At 44.5% G+C, this 11,242-nt stretch overlaps 1 non-coding gene across 1 annotated transcript; it reads right to left on the bottom strand.

Annotated features, from left to right (window-relative positions):
• Positions 1–8,553: 8,553 nt before the first annotated feature.
• On the bottom strand, positions 8,554–8,625 carry TRNAG-CCC (transfer RNA glycine (anticodon CCC)). Its single transcript has one exon. It is a non-coding gene; the product is annotated as a tRNA-Gly (tRNA).
• Positions 8,626–11,242: the final 2,617 nt, after the last annotated feature.

Raw genomic sequence — 11,242 nt, 5'->3', positions numbered from 1 at the left:
CAGGGGAGCCGGATATTACCCACAGTAGAGGTTCTGTTTCTTGGGGGATTTCACATTTAGCATAACCTAATTCCTTGAGATATGTGTATATGTACACACACACACACACACACACATATCTATATATAGATATATAGATATAGATAGATTTTTTTTTTTTCCTCCCTGTACAACATTGTATAGCCAACTTGGGTGATAGCAAAGAAGAGATGCAGTAATTTGAGTCTAGTTGTCATAGCCTCTCTGTACCACAAAGGTCCATAAGTTCCCTTTATGTCGTTCCTTTACTTTTTGTTTTTATCTACCTGTAAATTAAAAATCGGAAACAAAAATCAAATTTTAGGGATTGTCAGGTTTGTCACTATGTTGTGGTATAGATGTATTGAAGGTTTGCAACAGCGGTTACTGTCTACTATCAATGCATTTCACACTGATACACCAAAAAGAAAAGAGAAAAAAAAAAAAAAAGGGAAGAGTATGCATGCTGACTTAAGGAAAGTTCTTCCCATCCAGAGAGGGCATTGGTTAAAATTACCCCCATGTGCATGTATACTCACCCATACACAGACACTATTCCTTTTGCACAGACCAGTGAAAACTTTGCTAAGAACCAGGGTTTGGAAATCAATGACCAGCTCAACTAACCCTTCTTTGATGCTTGGATCCCTTTATATACTCTGCACGAGATCTAGTAAGGGGTGGAGAGTTCCACCTTTCTCATGTTTTGACCACTAGGGGGTGTTTTTTACCTGTAGAGTCGAAATCTAATTCTACCTATTTATTTGAATTCCACCCCCCACCCCCACCCCGCCGCCCCGCTTGGTGGCCTGCAGAACTAATCCTTCTGTAGAGATGTTCCAGTTGCTCAAGTGGGGCTCGGAGCCAAAGTCTTCCCACACACCTTGACCTGCGCAGAGTAGGATAGGGGTGCCCTTCCTTCAGCTTGCGTGTCCTGCCTGCACTGATACAGTCAAGTTCACATTCACTTTCCTGCTCAGACTCAGTGAGTTTCCTGTTCACTCAAACCTCTGGGTCCTAATCACATGCTGTCTTGAAGCCACGTCTTCCCGTCCTGTCCTCATGTCCCTGCAAGACCTAATGTTTATTGGACTTTGTCTAACTTTATTTTAGCTTGTCCTTCCCATGGTGCTTTTGGGAGTTTGATACTATAACTTAGCACCTTTGCCTGCCCTCTCAAACAAATGCTGTCTGCACATTAGATCAGATTGTTTTTTATATTTTACCTAAGTTGCTGATAGAATTGTTAAAATGGCTGAACTACGAATGGTGCCTCCGGAAGTTGCCTTCTAGGTTTGGTTATAGTCAAGTACTGATGCTCTTAATTTCTTATAACTAGCCCATTACTGAATGCCTCTTCCACACAGATATCCCGAAAGAGCACGTCAGGCCATCTTTGCTGGTCCTACCGGCCAAGGTACTCTAAGACCTGAGTTCATTTTCAGTGTGTCCCTGGTAACTTGAACTGTGCTCTACGTGGTGGGAGATTAAGAAATAGATGTTCAGTGACTGACTGAGTGACTGAGAAGCTAGGGCCACACTGTGAACTGTGACCTCTGGAGGCTTCAGGCACTAAAAAGGTGGTGGGAAGAAGCAGAATGTTGTGGACTTCCCTGAACTCATCTTGCAGTTGGGTATTGTCTTCTTTTGAATTGCTTTCAGATAGTTGCGGACGAGAACCACCTTTTCCCAATTTCCCAGTGTTTTAATTAGTTGGTACTCTTTTTTTCCTATTTCACAAATAAGCATTCAGCCATAAGGGGTGTCTTGAGTGCTACCGATTGGATTACTCCCTATTTTTCACTGTTGCGTAGTTGCTACATCCGCCAGAAGTTCCCAGTTAGTTGAGCTGTTTAGGAAATCAGAGTCGTCCAAAGCAGGCTGTTTAGTGGTGTATTCAATTACTCTGAAGTAAAAAAAAAAAAAAAAAAAAAAAAAAAAAATCTAGGTAAAGAGCTAGTGTTAAAAATGGTTACTGTGGAAAGTATGAACTCTTGGGTGAACACAAAATTATGTATGCTGAAACAAACTATTGTGTAGACATTAAAAAAAAAATCTCTGACTGTAATGTTTAGGGCACAGTGGCGGGTGCAGTCTGCATAATGATTGCTTTCACTGTCTTCAGGGGGGTTTTGATAATGGTTCGGTTCCCTGTGGAACAGTGGATATTCACATGGTTCAGGAATAGGGTGGGGATACAGTCCTCTTTATAGTGAAGCTTCTAATAAGAAATTTTGGGAATCACACTTTGGATTCTTCATACAGGACACATGCTGTTGTTTGGAGTGTGTAATGCCCTAATCCAAAGAACAGTTATTCCTTTGTAGTAGGGTCTCTAAACTTTTTCCAGTGTGCATCGCATCTATGCAGAATTTCCTGTGTTTAGTGTCCATATGTGCACATACACACGTCTGTCTATGTGTGTTTGTGCATGTGTGTATATGTACAGTATAGTGTGTGTATATATATATATATATATATATATATATATATATATATATATACGTATACATGTAAAACTTTACCATGCTAAGATATGGACACTATAAAACATAATAATATAAATTTTAAGAAGGCTGATAATAAACAAAAGTGCATGTTGGAGTATTTTCTTTTGCATCTTAAAGGCTTGCTTGTTACCCTTTGAAATGTGTGGTCCAGGTCCCGAGACCACTGCTCTCCCACCCTCTCTGGTTAGAGTTCACAGCTGTTTGGAAGCAATTTCTAGGGGGCCTGCAGGGTCTTGTGAGGGAAGCTTAAGACAGATTCTACCCTTCATGGACCCTCTATTTACTGTATTTATTCTTTTTCCTGAGGACAGTTTTTACTTTGGCCAGTTTTCTCCCAGAATTGGTTGTGGGTTGCTTAGCTTGAGGTTTGAATTTTTTGGGGGGGCGGGGAGAATGACAGTGTGATGGAGGATACCATCCTCCTTGCAATGTTTCTGGTTGAACTCAACTGTTTGGGAAGCATTGTACTACCGACACACAGCTGACACCAGACCCAGAATCAGCATAGAAGGACGTAACTCATCATTTGCTCATCCAGAAACTTCTATTGAGTAAGAACAACTTTGAAAGTGCAGATTAATGTTGGCTAGAATGGTAGCTACACGGTCACCCCTCGTGCAAGGGAGGCCAGTGTCCCAGCCTCTGGAGGGCACGTGGGCTGGAAGGGATGATGGGAGGGCAGGGCATCCGCACGCCACCCAGCCTCCCCGTGTGCTGGGCGATTTTAATCTATAGCATTTATCATTGCCTGACATGATATTGTATATTGATTTTTCTATGTTTGTCTTCTGCCTCGCCTCAATAGAATATAAGTGCCATATGGGCAGGGACATTTCTGGTCATTACTGCTGTAATCCCTGTACTGCCCTGGTTTCTGCCACATAATAGGCACTTAGCAAATGTTTGATAAAGGCAGGATTGAAAGCCCAGGGTTTAAACATGAAAGAGCTGTGTGTCTTGGCTTTTGTTGAACTAACTAAGTGTTGCCTTAAGGTTCTCATTATTTCTATTGTAAATGATCTACCGAAACAGCCGTTTATGCCTCACTTTATATCTTTTCTGGGTCCCTTGAAATGACCTGTAACTGAACTCTGATATCAAACTGGTAAAAATGGAGAAGTTGTCTCTGAAGAGGGTAACGGCAGAGTTCCACCTGTTGTATCAGGACCTGTATTGCCCGGTTCTGAGGGGTGTGGTTTGGGGAGGGTGGGCACCCTGGGGTGACAGGGTGTGCTTTACACCTTTCCCAGGTTTCAAAGTCTGATCCCAACTGGTGAGCACACTGCCTTTGCCTTATTGGAATCAGATGAAGCTGCAGTTCACTTACAAGCCTGGTTTGGACTTCTTAATAAAGATAACTGGAAAGAGAGGATTTCTGAATTGTGCAACGTTCTCTTTTCTCTCTCAAGCCATGATAATTTCTACAGGAAATAATGATTTTTTAAAACCAATCAGTAGTACATTGTATACCTTCTGTTAATTTAGTCTTTTTAATTTGAGGATTGCAGAGGATGTTGGAATATTACTTACGCCTTACGTATAGTAGGTTCCCCGTAAGCATAGCTTTAATTTTATAGGTAGAAGTCTTTTATCTTAATATCCTGACCTACTACTAATTTCTATGTTGCATGATGTCAGGGGGATATCATTCTAACTCCTGCTTGTTTAAATGTGTGTATTAAGGTATGCTATGACGAGAGCTGCGGGTGAGGCTGAGAGATTAGCCTAAATAATACTAAAATCACCGAATTTACCAGCCATTTTGTTTATTTGAGGGTCATCATAAGTCATTTGCTTGGAATAATGGATCTGTTTTCCTATTTAAAAAGTCTTAAGTGATGAGAGGAATGAGAGAGAGAGGCTAATGTTTTTGACTTAGGAACAGGATAAAGAACTGGGGAGAGAGATTCCTGAAGGTAGACTTCAAAACAGCAGTTGTGCTTAAACTTTCATTTATGGTCTCTTGCAGACTGAACGAGAACCTTGCAAGGCTGATGGGATTATCCCCCTGTACTGATGTGAAAACTAAGATTTAAGGCGAGAACACACATGGCTTTATGAATCTTAGTTCTTTGAGTTTAAACCCATCTCTCTGCCCACTGTGGCAGCCTAGACGCTTTGTGAGATCCTGTTGATCTCAATAAATCATAGAAGAAATGGGGGAGGGGTGTGATAAAGAAAGTGCATGCAGAGGAAAATGCCAGAATTATCCCACTACTGTCCCTGCCAGCGGGAAGTGGTGGCCGGGGGGCAGGCTACTGAGCCATTTGTTCTAGCCTCCAAATGCCCTGTTCCGTCAGCCAGTGGACACTCTGTTATTCGTGAGAAATTTTGTAGTTTGTCGTGAGGTAGCAGTTCTGATGATTGAGCCGGGTTCTCTCGTCTTTGCTGGGAAGGGAGAGGGCGCTGCTGTGATCCTGCAGAGAACATTTCTTTTGCTCCCGAGTCTTCGCCAGGATGAAAAGAAAGAGCAGAGGAAACCAATTTTCGTTTTGCCTTTATACTTCGCTAGCTTTGCATCATCTTTGTTTAAGTCAGTTGAATGTGAAGCCCTAAATAAATTTCAGGCATTTAAATATTTAAAAGGATTCCTCCACCATACTTTACTCACCCAAAGAATAAGGGCTTGCAACAAAACAGTGGCTCTGCTCACCTTGTCACTGAATTATCAGACATTAATAGTGAATCGAGAATGGGAACAGCCACGGAAATGCTTGGCTGGCTCTGTTCCAAAATATTGTTTCCCTGGTAGAGAAAGCAGGACAATTTGTTGAAAACTGGCAGTCAGCCAGTCAGAAGAGCTCTGACGCCATCCGTGCAGTAACTACTCTGCTCCGACTGCTAATTTTAGGCCGGTTAAATCTGGGTGATGTCTGATGGCTGCTGTTGCTGTGCGTCTGGCTATGTGGAGCTTTCTAAATCCATCCTCCCAGCCTGGCATCACAACTCACAGTTCTTTCCCAGACGAGCTGAAGTGCAGAGGGGATGTGGAGTCAGCCTAGGATACGTGGAAGGAGTGAGGAACAGGCCCCCCGGGAGGGTTTTAGGAGGCACTGCCTTTCATCTTCCTATTTTCTTTGCCACTAGGTCCACAAACACTTATCCCGCTGTACCTCCTTCCGTGGGAGGGCCTGGAGGAGGACGCAGACAGGCTCAGCCTCCAGGGAGCAGCCTCGTGACAGCATTCACTCCTTTTCCATCCATCCCTGCAAGCTTTCACCTGTTCAGAACTGACCTTCCTGGGCTTCCCTGGTGGTGCAGTGGTTGAGAATCCGCCTGCCGACACAGGGGACACGGGTTCGAGCCCTGGTCCTGGAAGATCCCTCATGCCGCGGAGCAACTAAGCCCGCGCGCCTCAACTACTGAGCTTGAGCTCTAGAGCCCGCGAGCCACAACTACTGAGCCCGCGTGCCACAACTACTGAAGCCCGTGCGCCTAGAGCCCGTGCTCCGCAATAAGAGAAGCCACCGTACTGCAACAAAGAGTAGCCCCACTCGCCGCAACTAGAGAAAGCCCGTGCAACACTGCCAAAAATAAATAAATAAAATAAATTTAAAAACTGACCTTCCTGGGGAATTCCCTGGCGGTCCAGGGAATTCACTGCTGAGGGCCCCGACTTTGATCCCTGATCGGGGAAGTAAGAGCCCACAAACTACATGGCGAGGCCAAAAACAAACAAACAGACAACCCAAAACTGAACTTTCTGGGAAGGTAAAACTAAGGAGAAAGATGAGAATTTTTTAAAAAGCATTTGGAACATCCCATGGAAGAGCAAAGTAGCATTTCTTTGCTGTTGCAGAAGACGGAGGTGGGGTGAGGGCTTGGGGGGGGTGCTTCGGCGTCCGTGTCTAACTTACTTTGCTTCCAGGGCAGTGAGTAGGAGCCAGTTTTCAGATGGGGACTCGAGGCCACACAGTCTTGAGGTCTCTTTAAACTTTGGCGTTCTGAGGTTTCCAGGTTAGCAGAGGGTGCCCTTACTTAGGGTGTGAGACCCTGGGGGCAGCAACCTCATCACTGTGTCCCAGTCCTCTGGCCCAGGGAAGTGTCTGGCACAGTCAGCAAACGAACCAACTCAGTGTTTCAGGCCTCAGGGGGACCTGAGGGTGATCCTGGAATCAGTCTTCCTCATGGTGCTGATTCATAAGTACGAGAATGTAAGAGAATGGTTTACCTCCTAGGTCTGCTGATTTTGGTAGAGTGGCTTGCCCTGGTAGTTGATGAACTGTAAGTGTCCTGGCCTGGCTGATGTCCACACATGATGTATATTAGAAGATTCCTGTGTAAGATGGGCACTACAGCTTCTTTCAGAGGAAAGATCCTGTGGGTGGTAGAGGGCCTGGTGGGTAGGCGTAGTCAGGAGAACATCCAAGGAAAAGGGAGGACCCGAGTTAGGCTTTGGAAAATGGTCAGGGTTTTAATTTTTGTTGAAGGGCTCTTGTATGCAAGGCCACTCCTGGCTCTGCAAGGGACCAGCAAATACAAATCAAACTCTCTGTCTCTTAGCCTGATCGTAGTACTGTCTCTATGAACTTACTCTGCCTAAAACCAAACTCAGATCCTAGCCTGGTTTGGGTTTTTCAACCCCCAAACTGAACTTTATTAACAAAAGCAACTTCAGCAGAAGTGATGGGCATTATTTTTGGAGTGGTGATTAACTTGTCTATCACGTAAGGTAGTCAGTTCGATTTTTTCCCCATTGTAATTTGCTAAAGGTTATAGAATGTGTCTGTAAACCTAAAGGGGAAAATATTTTGGACTCATCAGAGATAGAAAGTGAACATTATTTTGATCTGAGATGTAATTGATATATAACATTATGTTGGTTTCGGGCATACAACATAATGATTCCATACTTGTATATATTGTCAAATGATCATCACGATAAGTCTAGCTAACGAAGTCTACTTAACACCGCCACACATAGTTACAAAGTTTTGTCTTTCTCTTGTGATGAGAACTTTTTAAGATCTACTGTCTTAGCGGCTTTCTTTTTTTTTTTAAATTAATTAATTATTTTTGGCTGCATTGAGTCTTCGTTGCTGTGCGTGGCTTTCTCTAGTTGTGGTGAGCGGGGGCTAATCTTTGTTGCGGTGCGTGGGCTTCTCATTGTGGTGGCTTCTCTTGTTGCGGAGCACGGGCTCTAGGAGCGCGGGCTTCAGTAGTTGTGGCTCGAGGGCCCAGTTGGTCCGCGGCATGTGGGATCCTCCCGGACCGGGGCACGACCCCGTGTCCCCTGCATCGGCAGGCGGACTCTCAACCACTGCGCCACCAGGGAAGCCCCACAGTGTTAGCATTTTACTGTGTTTGCTTTATACGGACCTATCCACCTCTATCTACCCATCAGTCCCTCTTTTTTTTTTTGGAAGTATTTCAAAATAAGTACACACATCAGAACACTTCACCACTAAGCACTTCAGCATACATACCATAAATGAGTTTAAAACTCACATTCTGTTTTGAGGCAAAGTTTGTAGAGTGAAATGCATATGTTTTAGGTATACCATTCTATGAGCTTAGACAAATGTATATACAAATGTATAGACCTGTGTAACCCGTACTTGTATTAAGATATACCTGCCACCCCTTCCCAGTCTGCCACACCAGTCTCCGTCCTAGGCAACCACTGTTCCTCCCCCGTCCAACCCAATGGTAAGTTCTGCCAGTTCTTGAACTTCATATAAATGGAATCCTGCAGTGTGTACTCTTTGTGTAAGGCTTCTTTCACTCAGCATAGTGATTTCTGCTTTGCCATATATTTTAAAATATATTACGCCAGGCTGGCTTACCTCCACCTTGGTCACAAGCTCTTTTCAAAGATCATATTATCCAGTGATATTAGAAACAATTTTGTTTTAGGTATTTGTGTGTTTTTCTTAAGTCTCATCTTCCCCTTTCCCAACAGAGGTGTGATTTTCATATTTGATTGGGCCATTTTCTGCCTGGGTTTCTCCTATGTATTCTGGAAACCAGGTGCTTCTTTTTGTTGTGGGGGGGGGGCGTCGCCATGTGGCATGTGGGATCTTAGTTCCCCAATCAGGGATCGAACCTGTGCCCGTGCATTGGGAGTGCAGAGTCTTAACCACTGGACCACCAGGGAAGTCCCACTAGGTGCTTCTTTTGTAGGTTTGCTAACACGTGCTGCAGGGCCAGCTCGGGGCATTCAGCTCAGTCCTCTTGCTCCTGAAGAGATGGATCCTGACACATTATTCATTTATTGTGTCTCTGCTACTTGGAAAACTTCAGGTAAAAGAAAATATATCTATTTTTGCAAAGCTTATTCTTAGCTTTGTGATTAACTTCTTAAACAAGTTTTTTTGTTTGTTTGTTTTTAATAAGGCATCTTTGAGGAATACAGTTGATCTTCTGTATCCATAGGGATTGTTTCCAGGACCCCCCTCAAGATACCAAAAGCCAGGGACACTCACATAAAATGGTGTAGTGTTTGCATATAGTCTACACACATCCTCCCATATACTTTAAGTCATCTCTAGATTACTTACACTTCCTAATAGAATGTAAATAGTTGCTGGTCCATGGCAAACTCAAGTGTTGCTTTTTGAAACTTTTGGAGTTTAAAAAAAAATATTTTCAATCTACGGTTGGTTGAATCTGCAGATGTAGAACCTGGGGATGTACAGGGCTGACTGTAATTTCCAGTTCAAATGCAACAATTTGGAAGACTAAAATTTCCTTGACACTATATGGAGACTAAGAAAATAAACTTGAAATATTAGGAGATTTTTAAGTCACCTGTGTTGAGATATTGGCTGGTAAAATAAAGTCCTTGTTGACTTAAAAAATAAAATTCTAAGGACCTCCCTGGCAGTCCAGTGGTTAAGACTCTGTGCTCCCAATGTAGGGGGCCCAGGTTTGATCCATGGTTGGGGAAGTAGATCCCGCATGCCGCAACTAAGAGTCCACATGCTGCAACTAAGAGTCCACGTGCCGCCACTAGGAAGTCTGCATACTGCAACTAAAAAGAAAAAAAAAAAAACCCTCCTGCCGCAACTAAGACCCGGTGCAGCCTAAATAAATAAATAAATACATATTTAAAAATAAAAATTAAAAAAATCTAATTCTAGACTTAATTAACTGCCACCTTTTCTATACCCACTATTACTGGAGTTCTGAGTTGCTAAACCTCTCCATCCATGATCAAAACCAGGAAAAATGTTCTCATCAGTACTAGTTTAATGTTTATATATAAGGTGCACACACGCACAGATGTGCGAAGACTTTGCCTTAGGGCTGTATTGGTTAGGGTAGTTCTCCCTGCTCTAAAAGAGACTCCAGAATACAGTGTCCAGACAAGAGACAGGCTGACTCCTTTCTTGTGTGACAGCCTGAGATCTGGGCAGGTGGGCTGCTGTCCTCCACCTGACACTCAGGGACCCAGGTTCCTTCCATCTTGTTTCTCCACCACTGGGCCTGGGCCTCACTGCTTGGAGGGAGCCCACTGGGCATGTCTGTGCTCTGGCTGGCTGGAAAGGGAGGGGGCACCCAGGAGGTGGTCACCCGAAGACCCCAGAAAGGGTCTGCATCACTTGTGCTCTCATCCTCTGGAGAGCTCAATGACCTGACCACAGCTGACTTCAAGGCGGTGCTGAGCAGTGTCATGGAGCCGACCCTCCACGTGCTTCTGTGCTTATGCTGTGGAATTGGCCTTGCCTGTGGCCATGTGGGCGCTCCGATGGAGTAGCTCGCTTGTCAAATGCTTCCTGCCTGCTCTGTCCTGCCAGGTGCCATCTTAGGGAGGGACTCAGGTTACAAGGGTTGGTAGGCAGAAAGGGGTATTGCTCTTACGGCACTTTCATTCTGGAAATAGAGTTGATCTCCTAATAATATTGCTCTCAGTGGATTTTTTTTTTTTTTTTTAAGTGGAGGCAGTGCTGTCTTCTTAAAGTGCAGCTTAGTTCTGGGTGGTGGAAGGGAGAGTAAAGTTCTAATAATAATGAGGTTGCAGACAGACTCTGTAACTTTGAAAAAAATGTTCCTGGGGATGTGGATTAGGGAATGTAATAAAGGACCTCATCCCCTGTTTAAAATTCAGATTCATAATAGAAGGCTTAAGAGACACTTGATGAATGGGATCCCAGTAATCATTTATTCGGGAGCCAGAGGGTTTCTGGGAAGCAGAAACCTCCCCAAAGATGGCAGGGGCTCTGGCTTGCGTGTCATTCAGAAGGAAGTTCCCTTGGGTCCTGGGGTCTCTCCCACTCAGAGACAAGCTGTCACAGGGTCACGGGCCAAGCCTAAGGAAGCGGTTGTGCATGTGATTCCCCCTCCTCTAACGAGCTAACATTACACTGCTTTCCCCCACAAGTAACTGAATAGACTATTTGCCAGCCGCTTGAAAGGCTCTTGAAGTGATAGTCTGATCGATGGGATTGGCTGCCTGGGGGACCCAGGGGAGCAGATGTGAGTCTGTCCAGGCTTGAGGGGCCAAGGTCAGTGCCCCCAGGATGCCGAGGGTGATGTGGCGCGGGGGAGTGGCCACCGTGCGTGGGCTCTGAGTGCTGTGTTCTCTAGTCACCCCATGGGATGTGCAGAGTGATCCCCAAACGTAGATGTTCCTTCCAGGTGGTCAAACTAAGTGAGAGCGTTGCCTGTGTCATTCCCCACTAACCAGTGAAAAGGGGGGAAGAAAAACTCGTGGTTGAAATAAATGACGCTTGACGTTTTTTTAAGGACGGAGGGGCCGGGTGGTTTTTATT

Source organism: Lipotes vexillifer, unplaced genomic scaffold (assembly GCF_000442215.2).
Source record: "Lipotes vexillifer unplaced genomic scaffold, Lipotes_vexillifer_v1.1 scaffold410, whole genome shotgun sequence".
Classification (NCBI taxonomy): Eukaryota; Metazoa; Chordata; class Mammalia; order Artiodactyla; family Lipotidae; genus Lipotes; species Lipotes vexillifer.
Note: the sequence above shows the minus strand (reverse complement) of the source record. Positions and strands in the feature narration are given on the sequence as shown.